The following is a 12798-nucleotide window of genomic DNA, read 5'->3' as shown; positions in this document are numbered from 1 at the left end:
AGACGTACAACAGCAGCAAGTTTTGATTTTGTCTGGCATTATTATGCTGACATTACTGAAAAACAGCCAGGGTGTCTGATAATATGCTGGATTTAAAAGCCGGATTTTTAATGAATTTCGACTGCTCCTGGCAACTATAAAAAAGCCAAATCATCAGTGTGTAGGCAGCGTGTTTTAGAAGTTGATTGGTACAACTTTAACCCTTAACCCTTAATCCCAATTAAGGAGTTTGTGTGACATCTGACCATTACGCTTATGGTAAAATATGATTCAAAAGACCCAATCTATGCAACATAGTTTAAAAAAAAAGAAAAGTTAAAACAGGATAGCTTGAAGAAGTGGATGTAGTAATACACTTGTAGGATAGAGGTGAAATGTAACGGATGCATTCATGAGAGGAAACTTTACACTGACCTTTCAATTGAGTTGTGTAAAATTATCATCATTAGATCTGAAAAGAAAAAAACAACAAACTAGTTTTAAAGTCCAAAAATGTTTTGGCCACATCAAATACAGTACCTTCCTAAAATATTCATAACCCTTTGAACTTTTTTACATTACAAACATTCATTGTGACATAAGAACACTAAATGTATCACTCTGAAGTGGAAGGAAAAGGAAATAAGACCAATAAGAAGAAGTGTGGCGAATATTGGCATTCAGACCCCTTGAGAACCACAAAACTGTATGTCTCTTGGTCTTTGTTTTTACTAACTTTGTACATCTAAACACTGATATTTTTGTCCATTCTTCTATGCAAGATGGATTGAGCTCATTTAGACTGAAAGCAAAGCATCTGTGAACATTTTTCAAAGTGTTACTATAGGATCTCAGCTGAATTTAGATTTGAACTTTGACATGTACCCTGCTAGAAAGGGAACTTCCACCACAGTCTTAACCCTCCCGCAGTCTTAGTGCGACGCAGATGTCACAGTCGGACAGTGGGGAAGCGGGAGGGCTGTCCTGTCAGACTTCCCAAAACTACACAAAAAACAAACCTTGCAAAAGCCCACAAAGGGTCAGGGTGACACTTCCAGACCGCGCACAGGGTAAAAAAAAACAAAAAAACTTTGCAGCGTCCCTTTGATCCGATCTCTTAAGATCACGGTAGGGTTGTTTTTTTCCTATACTGCAGAAAAGTGATCCCACAGATCTGATGCTGTTACATCTGATGATGTGTCTCATCTGGGGGGTGGAACATTTTTAGCCTGGTAAAAAAAAAATTTTTTAAATTATTTTAAGAGAAATTGAGCTCAGTGGTAGAAATCCCAGCTGGAACGCTGAATGGAAGTGTGTAGGAAGGCAATGGCCAGGCTAGACTATTTCACATGTTGTCCTAAAAGTTGTGTTTTATTATCATCTGATCAGAACAACTCCTTCCACAACTTTTCCATGTCCTCTACATAAATCCCAAACAGAACTTCCCATAACCATCGACTTGCTACTCCAAAATGGAAGCTGGATTAGTGTAGTGCATGACTAAAACAGCAGCTTCCTTCCACTTCATATCGGTCCGTCACAGAAAATGTTGATTGCTGCCCTTTCATTGAGATATATATATATATTGCTCAAATTGGAATTACTAAACTAACGTATTTAACGGAAACAAGCTAATTTTGAAAAACCTTCTTGGCACTAGAAATGTTTTGATAACTTTTTGCCACTAGAAAGAATGATGTGGTTATTCGGCCATATCAAAATTACCGTATTTTGCAAAACTGCAAAGGAAACTTTTTTTTTGCATCGCAAGAGTCACGTAATCAAGAACTCGATCTTACTACTGGCGAAAAAGATGAAGACGGCAGAAAGTGGAAGGAAGATTGTTTTTTACTGACTTTTCACATAAACTTAATCAAGTGTGATTTTAATTTAATTTCTTATTTAATAGAATAATTGTGAAAATGCTTTTTGACATTAGAGGAATATCCAAATGTTGGCAGGGTATATTTTTGTAAGGCAATGTGATTTTTAATTAAAAGCAAAAGCTGGTAAAAAACTGAGTAAATTTTAGTAAAAGAAAACATCTCAAGTAACCAAACGAGACTTGCTCTTTGAACGTCATGTTTTCTGACTAAAACAGCATCAAATACGTTTTTATTTTGCTGCCCATTAGCTACAGCTGAGACACTTTGGAAAATTCTCAGAAACAGTATCAGATCGCAGTCTGCCAACATGGAGGGAGGGGCAGCAAGTCTGCGATGGGTGAAACATGTAATTTCCTAATTCTGATCTTGCAAGACAATCCGTCCTTATCAGTGTCTGATCTGCTCACTGGAGGGAAAGAAGAAGCTGAAGGCCATCACACACACACACACACCCACAGAGAACAGTAGACAGAAGCATAAAGTTACATTGTGGAAAGAGATAGAGAAGGAAAGACTGAGAGACTAGTGAGAGAACAAACAGGCCTATCAACACGACCACAGACCCAGATAACAAGATAAGACCTAATCAATCAATCCTTGCACACAGAGAAAGATTGCACTAAGTGGCTCATGAGTCCTGCTGTAAATTAAATCTGCACACTCCTTCAAGTAAGACAGAATGGAAGTGGTGAGAGTTAGAGAGAAAAGAGAAAGAGAGAGGGGGGATAATAGAGCCTAATTTCATCAGCGTGGCCCATGATGAAGCTTTTACACGGTGGTTTGAGAGGCCAAACTAAAAGGCTGGAGGTTTGGTGATATTGAATATGAGTGGTGTTTCATAATTAGATTTGTAAGGCGATAGGCAGGAATCACATTATGGGGTCTAATGCGGATCTCTGAAAGGGTGTTGGATCGTATGTGTGTGTATTTCAGTGTGAATGTCTTGAAACGCTCTTCCTGTCCGATGAGAAGCCAACAGACAAACGGTCATGATTCACTTTAATTCACTCGCTCCAGCAACATCCTGCCTCCCGACCGTATCCATGCTGCAAAGACAAAACACACACAAAAAAAAAATACCCAGAAATACGAAGACATGAATCAAATGTTCACGTTCCGCTTTTAAACAGAAGCGCTTGTGTTCCTCAAAGTGATAAATCAGGTTTTAAAGCAAGGTGCCAAAAAAAGAGCTTGTTTCAGTTGGCATGTCATCATTTTTCAGTCACTGGGAAAAAAACATTAAAAAATGGCTTCATGGGGTAATCATTAAAACTCTTCAAATGTTTACTCTGACATCTGTTTGTGTGAGTATCAACCGTTTGCCAGTTTGGAGTACTTTTTTCCAGGGGAAAATGGCAAGTCAGCGCACACCACAGTTCCAAACATTAACAGTAACTAATCGGCCCGATGACGGACGCATCAAGCTGCCGTTTGTCCCGTAGTTGATTCATGCCGTCTCCGGGATGCAAGCAAAGCAAAACTCCATCCATTCATCGTCTATCCTCATTTATCCTCGCAGGCTTTTGGGGCGAAATGGTGTCTATCTCAAGTGATGAGTAGGTCAAAAGTAGGGTATACTGGACAGGTTCCCAGCATACTAAAGGATTTAAAAGAGACTCACAACTAAAACTGTGCATTAAACATAGAATTGTGCAAATTCAAAGTACAAAATTAATTTGTTTAATGGAAAAGCTGCAATGTTGAAAAAAATTACTGTTTTGTCAAAACGTTGTTGCGCTAGAATGAGTTTCTTTTTCCCACTGCATTGAAATAGCTGTATTCGCAAATGGAAACACTGTTTTTTGTATTGCATGTGATCATGTGATCAACCACCGGATGTTACTACTGGTGGAAACGACAAAGAAGATGACAGGAAGCGGTAGGTGATTGATGGTTTGTTTGTTTTTTTCAGACAATGTGCAGCTGGCTCTGGTGTCTAGAAAATGAGTCGTTTCAAAAACATCTGAAATGTAACGTCACAAAACAGCAGGCACTACTAGCCCATCACTTAGGAACCCCAGCAAAGCCTAGCCTGTCACCTAGCAACCCAAGCAGAATTCTAGGAGCTAGTTTTGCTGCTGTGAGCACTGTACAATGGTTCCTGGAAAAAACAAAAACAAAAAAAAAACAAGTGTTTTGTAGTTGACTTGCCATCCAGAAACCACTTGTTGGTTGTGCAGGAAGATCTACTAATGCTTTTCAAAGATTAATGATTGTATAATTTAATCATCTGTTTGCAGCTACTTATTTGGGTTTAAAGTGACAGGAGGCCCCAAAACAATTCATACTGAAAGGAGCTCAAATAAGCAGAACTGGCCACACTGAAATATTATTATTTAAGAATTATTTTGTGCAAAAATTTGGAGAGCTTATAGATATATCCTAACTTGTTCAAGGTAGAATAATAGCTAAACAATGATCAGTTGGTACTGTTTTAGAAAAACATAATCATCCTACATTTGATCCACATTTCTGACCCAAACACCTGAATGTTGTACCTGAATTGGGGACTTATTGTACATTTTTCAATCTCTTTTTGTCCAGGTGTGTTGCCTCTGTTTCTTGTTCTTAGCCAACATGAGCACTCCAGTTGTTTCGAGATTCAACAAGTTGTGACCTCAGAGACAGAACTCCATCAACTGGGTTGAGCTACCGTTGTCTTCCCATATCTCTGACAAGCCTGAACTCTGACCTCAACAGGACATTTCCCACAACTGCCTCTCTGAGGAGGAGCTTTGTCCTCATAGGTGGAGCTAGGTCCAGGTTGCACAGCTGAATGGTTGCCACGGAAGATTAAAGGATTTCTCAAACATGCATGAAAGAATCAAAGCAACACTCCAAGTCTGTTTTTGATGAGGGAATAATGTAAAACACTCAAATCAAAATCAATCAAACCAAATTTTATTTGTATAGCACATTTCAGCAGCAAGGCATTTCAAAGTGCTTTACATAATTAAAATAAAAACAGCATGTGAGAAAGAGATTTTTAAAAAAAAACATAATTAAAACGTAAACAGTGAGAAAGAGAGCTGTATAACTTTAGTTGAGACGCCGTCAACTGGGACTCCAACCCTTTGGACTTTAGTCAAAACGCCGTTTGAGAAGGACTCTAACCTCTCGGACTTTAGTCAAAACGCCGTTTGACAAGGACTCTAACCTTTCGGACTTTAGTCAAAACGCCGTTTGACAAGGACTCTAACCTTTCGGACTTTAGTCAAAACGCCGTTTGACAAGGACTCTAACCTTTCGGACTTTAGTCAAAACGCCGTTTGACAAGGACTCTAACCTTTCGGATTTTAGTCCAAGTCTGTTTTTGATGAGGGCATGATGTAAAACTCAAAAAATTTAGATTTTACATAAAACTGTCTTTACATTGCTGCATCCCCTTATGGTTGCAATTATCTCTGCTGTACAACTTTTTCTATCACACTTTCCTTCCACCAACATCCTTGAATACAGTCCTCTGTGCATGGATAGCTTTTTTTTTTTACCAATAATTCATTGCTGCTTATCGCCATGAGCAGTAAAAAACACATAACTGTGTTTTTTACACAGTTATGTGTAAAAACACAAAAAATACATGACTGTGTTTTTTACTGCCCTCAGGAAGTATTCATATTTTCAGAAATTTAATTTGGAATTTTCATTAGTTGTGACACATAATCATCTAAATTTTAGAAATAAATGAAACAAATTATTATTGTTATAATAATAATAATAATAATAATAATAATAATAATAATAATAATGACAATAATAAGAGATGCATTTTAATATGTATTCAATTACTGAAATAAATACATTTTCCAAGATATTCTAATTTATTGAGATGATCCTATAAATACAGTCAAACAAAATGAAAAACACACATATGGAAACAATAAAGATGTTTTTTGTGTGTGTGTGTGTTGTTTTTTTTTGTCTTTTCTCCCATTTGTGTGGTGACAGACAGAAGCTGACACACAACAGATCACTCCCAGCAGAGAACACTGAGCCCTCACATCATTAACACCTCCCGCTGTGTATCGCTGGGCTTTGTGTCGCTGGGGACACAAAGCAAAGACAGGGTGGGGAGGTAGGGGGGAGGAACGGAGCCAAAGACGAACACTTAACACAAAAAAAACACGAGGTGCAAGAAAAGTGTTTTTGTGCCCGTTTTGATATAAAAACGCGCGTGTGCGCGTTTACGAGGACGTTCGTACGCCGCGTGATCGCCAACATCCCAAATGCCTCGACTCATCCGCTAATTAGTCAGGAGCAATTAAGTTCACTTACACTAACTGCACACAGAGGCAGGCTGAACACACTTTCAGGTAAACAAATAATCACAAAATGGGAAGACTCACTGATTAATTACTGCGAAAGGGAACATGAAAAAAAAACTACAAAAATGAACTGACAGCGACAATATCGGGGAGGAAAATAAAGCAATAAGGCAAGACAGAGAGAAGGAAATAAGTTATAGTGAGTGAGGGAAGGGGGGAAAAAATTAGGTGAAAATGGTAATCATATGTCCCAATGGACCGATTGAAGCAGGGCGGATTCATTCACGTGCTATCTCTCATTTATATGCTAATTTACACTATTAACGGCAAAAGGGAGAGCGCAGGAGTGCGGAGGGAACGAGAGTCGAACCGGTGTGTTCTGGTTAATGTTTGTTCATCATCAGGAGTTTTGCGTTTGTAAACACATCCGTATCGATCAACCCAGCAGCTGTTACTCCCCCCACCCCTTCGGCAAAACTCGGGTTTTATTCTGAAACTCAAAGGGAACAACGAGTGAAGTGGATGTCTGAAACGCAATCAGGAATTAAAACCAGAGAAGAAGAGATGATATCAGTGTAATTCAATACGGATTTATGCTCTAATTCACCTCCTTTCATCCCTTGTTTCTCCCCTTCGTTCATTTAAAAGAGCTTTAACATCATGAGTGTTTCCTTCATTTTCTGCGGTGATCTTAGCCCTACTTGATTAATGATTGTTGAGCCAGCAGCACACATCTGCACAAGTACTTTGCTTACCTTCTTTTACACCATCACTGAGCAAATTATGAAAATGTAAAAATGTTATTTATTTGTGCATCAGGTCCCATCGTTCCATTTGTGTGTGTACATTGGCATCAAAAATAAATAAATTAATTAAGATGAGTTTGCTAATTGATGCTGGCTAGTCTGAAGGAGTTGAGTAGGGGAGTTGCGGGGGAGGGGCCTCTGCGAGGCAGAAGGTTGGAAACTGCTTCTCCAAGTAGGAGCTGCGTCTCGAAGGTGGAGCTAGGACAACTCAGGCTTTTTGCACAGTTGAATGGTTGTCATGGAGATTAAAGGATTTTTCAAACATGTATGAAATAATCAAAGCAACACTCCAGGAATGTTTTTGATGAGGGAATAACATAACATAATCTAAAGTTTAAAAGAGTCAATATGGCATAATACTGCCCCTTTAAAGGCACAATATGTAAAGAAGTGTTGTGGTGACTGATGGATGATGGTCTTACCTGCAAGTCAGCTCCCACATCAGATTCTGCCTGGGGCCCTATTCAGTCTCAGGCTGGTCCTGGGAGCCAGGCAACAGAAAAACAGTTTTCAGACGGCATTTGTTTATGTGCTTTTAGGTAAGTTATTAAGGTGACGACCAACATTTGAGCTTTCAAGAAGTCTCTCAAATCTTTAATGTTTAAGATTTACTAAGCCCATTACCGCTGTATTCTGCAGTTACTTATTCACAGAAACGTCAGTGTGAATTTATGAAGATGCTAACCTCACACACACACAAGCCCATTGATCATTATGCTGCTACCTTGTCACAGTCATTTGGAGAAACATAAAGAAGAAGAGGAACAGCTGAAGCAGAAGTTCTACGATGAGTTTCCCTCATGTCACCGCCGAGGTCCGTGTGCGCCTCTGCCGTTCCTGAGTGTTTTTGCTGGTGGAGACCACAGGCAAAGGGTTTCCACGGGCGACATCCAGAGGTTCTTCAGGGGGTCCCCGGGCGGTGATTGCTTTTCCAGCTCTATCACACACACACACACACACACACATGCTCATGCTACAAAATATATTTACGTTTTGCTCCATCGTGTTATTTTTCAAAGAAACACAAAAATATCACTCTGTCATGGATTCTAAACACTTTTAAGAAAAAATATGCATTTGCTTTAACACAATATGTGCACTTTTGCACTAAGGTGGAACATATTCTGCTGACATTAAATGTCAGAATGTTTGATTTTTTCTTTCAGTTAAGCAGTCTACAGCATGTTAGATAATAGTTTATGTGCTGCTCTTTGCTCATTGTCATGACCTCTTACTGGTTTGCAACAACATCCTGAAGTTCATAAAAATCATCGGTATAACCTCATGCTAATGCACATGAACTAATTTGATCAGATGAAAGAGACAAAACAGAGAAGTTTAGATTAACTCCATTGCAATGTACATTTTCCTTCCATAAAAGTAGGTTTATTATTCTGTGGTTCCATTGTTGCTGCTTTTGTTTATTATTCCAATGTAGTTCTTTGAGAAAGTAGTATGATCTAGAGAGAGTGAATTTTAACTTTTCCGTTAAGCAGGAGAACGTGTTTCCGTTTTAGGCTGTTATCAGCCAAAACTAAGCCAATGAGATACCAAACATATGCACAAACAGGAGAATCTGAATAAAAATAGAATAGAATTAAAAAAATTATATCCTCGTTTGTTTTTACTTCCTGGATAAGTTGTTGGCTTAAAACTGAGGAAAAATCTACATTCGGTTTTCTCTGAATATCAGAATACTATTGGATTTTTGATTCAAACATGTCAATCAACTGAAAATTGTGTTCATGTGTTCATGCACGCAATAATGTGTCATGTCTGCTTTTGCATGAATTTTGCACCGCATGGCATAGAATTAATTAGTCCAGGCTGCTTTAATAAAGCAACCAGGGTTAATCAATCAGCTTGTTTTCATTGTTGTCTCAGTCATCTTACTTTTGACAGCACTCCATAGATTCTCTATCAGGTTTATGTCAAGTCGCTTGCTGGCTAATCAAACACAGTTATTCCCAATGGAAGTCGTATCTGCTTCCTGTTAGGTGGTGAAGGATTGATAAGTATCTCCTACAGTATTTTGAAAATGTTATTTAAAATTATAAAGACTGGAATTTTTACAGACCGTCATGGAGAGTCATTTATCACAGAAACCTGTAACTTTGTTCTATTTAAATTATGTAATGTTATGTTATAACCACAATGCCACACAATTCATTGACTTGAGTTAACTGGTTTGTCTCACCCGTCTCATCGTCTTCATTTGACGTTTCCAACCGCGAGCTCGTTCTTGTGAAAAAGTTGCTAAGTTTCGCACGTCTAGCTGCGTATGTTTCCAGACCTTTCCTGTTTTTCTTCTTCGTTTCACTGTTGCTACTTTTTCTTCTTCTTCTTCTTGAAATTTATGGGTGGTTGGCAAGAAACGTTTCACTGTTGCTCTTTCTACTTTTCATCCTCCTCAAGAGGACCCAAAGTTGGGTCCTCTTGAGAAGAGCTCTGACGTCTTGGCGGTCAGCAAACAGCTGAAGGAAGCATTACCGCCACCAACCGGAAAGGAGTGTGGACTGCAGCGTTTAGCTTTTAACTCAGCACAATAACAGCGTTCAAGCAACAGCCGTGCCGCCTAGTGGTCATAGTCATTACAACATGTAGCGAGTGCCATGACTCTACATCAGCCCGATCCAAAGAAAAAATATGAATGAATCAATGAATCAATGAATAAATAAATAAATAAATAAATAAATAAATAAATAAATAAATAAATAAATAAAACTAGCCCTTTTTACCCAGAAGTCACATTGTAGACACAGTGATCCGCTCGCCACACCACAATATGTATGCAAAGGGGAAAAAAAGTTTAAAAAGTATATTTACAAATATATATTTGATAAAAATCGGCTGCAATACAAGTATGAAGCTTGACTCTAAACGTTTTTTGAAAAGTAATTAAAAAGTAATTGAAAATAATAATTGTAAACGAACACATTGCCAACATTGATAACCAAATAAAGTTTATAGCTATGATTTATATCATTATTAATGTGCTTCATCAGATTTAATATAATGAGAAAAACTCAGTAAAAATCATTTGAGGTTTGACTGAAGCAAAGACTTAAGATAAAGTTAAAAAGCACAATCCAATCAGTGTGGAAACCATCATTTGAACAGGCCAGTTCTGAACACAGCCTCAGTTTCAACATTAAAAGTGAGGAAAAGAACATGAAGCTGTGAGAATCAACAGCTTCATGCAATTAAAAAGGAAATATAAAGAGGTCATTTTCACAAAATATAGAAATGTAGGTGAGAGATAGCACTAATGAGTACATGTAAATTGAGGCTAACGCATATGAGTGTGTGGGTATGGATGTATATATTTAGACATGTGAAAACCCAGATAAAATGGAAAATTAATTAACCTGTTTTTTGTTTTATTTATTATTATTATTACTTAATAATGACGGTCCATCTGGAAAAATTTAATGAGTTTATGGGGTAGGAGTTTGTACGTTTTTTGTTTCTTCCTGCTCCTTTTCAACCATGTTAAGATTATTGTGGTACAAAAATATGTATTTTGTATTCCTCATTCATGTGTGTGATTTTATACATCATGTTCGAAATAAATAAATGAAAAAAAAAGTTCATCAAGAGACAGTTTAAGTAAAGATTTATTTACATCTACCTTAGAAATCTCATGGTGAGAAACAGTTTACATTCGTTTTTGCTTAAAGTTTTTTTTTGTTTTTTTTTTCCTAAATCATCTTTTGGCAAAAAAAAAAAAAAAAAGACTTAGGCCATTATTTTAGGAGGATGTCTAACATTTGGGAAATAATCAAAGGGAACACTTCCTTCAGTCCATAGGTTGGGTCAGGGTCTAACATGCAAGATAAAGATTTAGATGAAGCTAATGTTTTCGATAACTCAGAAAGTTTGACTTAACCAAAATGATCCAAACACAGATCAGGATCCACCTTCTGTGCCGGATGAAGGAATCACATTCAGGAAAATTGCCAACAATTTTTTATTTTTTATCACCTTCAACTTTATAAGGTCATTACTGCTGAGAGCTTTAGAAACTGATGGCTCTACAGAGCCTCTGCTTTGTGTAAGTTTGGCAATTGTACTAAAAAAAAAAACAAGAAAAACTAATTTTTCTCCTTCTCCTCTATTAGTTATTTAAAATATACAGCTCTAGCTTGGTGAAGCCTCTTTTTACACACCAGCAGACTCTTTTTCCAGTTGAACCAGGGCTCCTCTGCACGTGCAGAGAGCCGATTACTCTCCAATTTCCCAGCGCTGCACTTTAAAAGCACGCTGCTCTGAGTTTAAACGGGAGTCTCCCGACATTACGACTGTACCTCACTGAGTCGACTTCAAGGCACATTTTCTCCCCTCAAAGATAAACATGTTCCCAAGTTAAACTGAGACATGATTGATTCAGACACACAGCTGCGCAGTGATGGAACATTTTATCACGCTTTGAGGGAGGAATCAACAAACATTTTCACACATAACAACAGGAACAGATGTTGCCTTTAGAGGAAGATTACACTGTTTTGTGTTTTCACACACAAAAAAAATGAAACAAGTCAAGGAGAACCTAAAAGCCCATTTCCTTGCTCTTTTTTTCCCGATTTTGTTGCATTCTCCCCCCACCCCGTACCCCACTCCTGTTGGAGAATAACTAAACTTTAGCAGAAAATGATTCATTGCTGCGTCTGGTTGCCGTCAGCTTTGCAATGCAGAGTTTGTTTAACACCTGCAAAACTTCACCTGTGGCTTTTTGAATTGACGAGGACGAGCTTGATGCAAAGTTTTTGTGAAGAGACAAAAAGGATCCAGAACTTACAGCTACAACCCTAAAACACAGTAGCATCCAACTGGCATACTGTCTGCACTGCAAAAAAAAAAAAAAAAGATAAACTAAACTAAACAAAGCAATAACTTACCAAGTATTTTTGGTCTGGTTTCTAGTACATTTTCTTAGTACACTTGAAATAAGACAAACATAACTTACAAGTAACTTTTCAGCATGACATAGGAGCTTGTTTTAAGTCAGTAATTTCTTAATATTGATGAAAAATTACTAGTTTAATTGGCAGATGAATTCATTTATAATAAGGCATTTTTTCCATAAGTGAAATAATATTAAGTAATTATTGACTTACACCAAGTTCCTATATCTTGTTGAAAGGTTATTTGTAAGTTAGCTGTGTATTGCTTCAAGTGTACTAAGATATTTGCAGTAGAAACAAGGCCAGAAATACCTGGTAAGGTTTTGTTTCTGCAGTGTGTGGTTTCATGTTGTTCATTATATATTTGAGTGCGTGAGATAAGATGATTGGATCTGTTTTAATAAAAGGCAACTTTTTTTTAAGAGTACACCAATAATAACATTCTGATTATTGTTTGAGTGAGATTTAATGGAGGATTTTAAGATTTTTCCAATAATACAATATTATTTTATCATTGTTTTCCTTTTATGTTTCAATTGTTATATTTTGAAATATATGGGAATATTTGAACGCTAGAACATGTGTCTAGGGAATAAAAACAAAATCCAAATTGAATTCACTACAAATCCCAAAAACATTTTGTCACTCAGATTATGAGATTGACCACCAGTCTGTTCTTTAAATTAACCAAAGTGTCAGCGCGCTAACTGTGTTGGTTTCATAAAGTCGCATGCTGCCTCCTAGTGGTTGGAGACGATGCATGTGTAGCACAGACATTCATCTTCCTCTTTCAAAATTTGGGAAAATAAAATCAAAACCAAATTAACATAATAGATTACGAATTGTGTTCAAGTTATCTTTTTACTTGTAAGTTACATGACAGGTGAAACTGGCATAAATATAGTGTCTGATATTATATATATTCATGTATTTAAAACAAAAAACAAAAACATTTGTT

The 12798-nt window shown here is 37.3% G+C and overlaps 1 long non-coding RNA gene across 1 annotated transcript; it reads right to left on the bottom strand.

Annotated features, from left to right (window-relative positions):
- Window positions 1–7357: 7357 nt before the first annotated feature.
- On the bottom strand, window positions 7358–9877 carry LOC106928857 (uncharacterized). Its single transcript, XR_001420543.2, has 3 exons — window positions 9134–9877; window positions 7661–7873; window positions 7358–7417 (listed from the first exon to the last, which is right to left on the bottom strand). It is a non-coding gene; the product is annotated as an uncharacterized LOC106928857 (long non-coding RNA).
- Window positions 9878–12798: the final 2921 nt, after the last annotated feature.

The sequence above is a fragment of the Poecilia mexicana genome, unplaced genomic scaffold (genome assembly GCF_051168715.1).
Source record: "Poecilia mexicana isolate PSO_F unplaced genomic scaffold, ASM5116871v1 scaffold_2, whole genome shotgun sequence".
Classification (NCBI taxonomy): domain Eukaryota; kingdom Metazoa; phylum Chordata; class Actinopteri; order Cyprinodontiformes; family Poeciliidae; genus Poecilia; species Poecilia mexicana.
The sequence above is the reverse complement of the archived record's forward strand: the minus strand, read 5'-3'. Positions and strand labels throughout refer to the sequence as shown.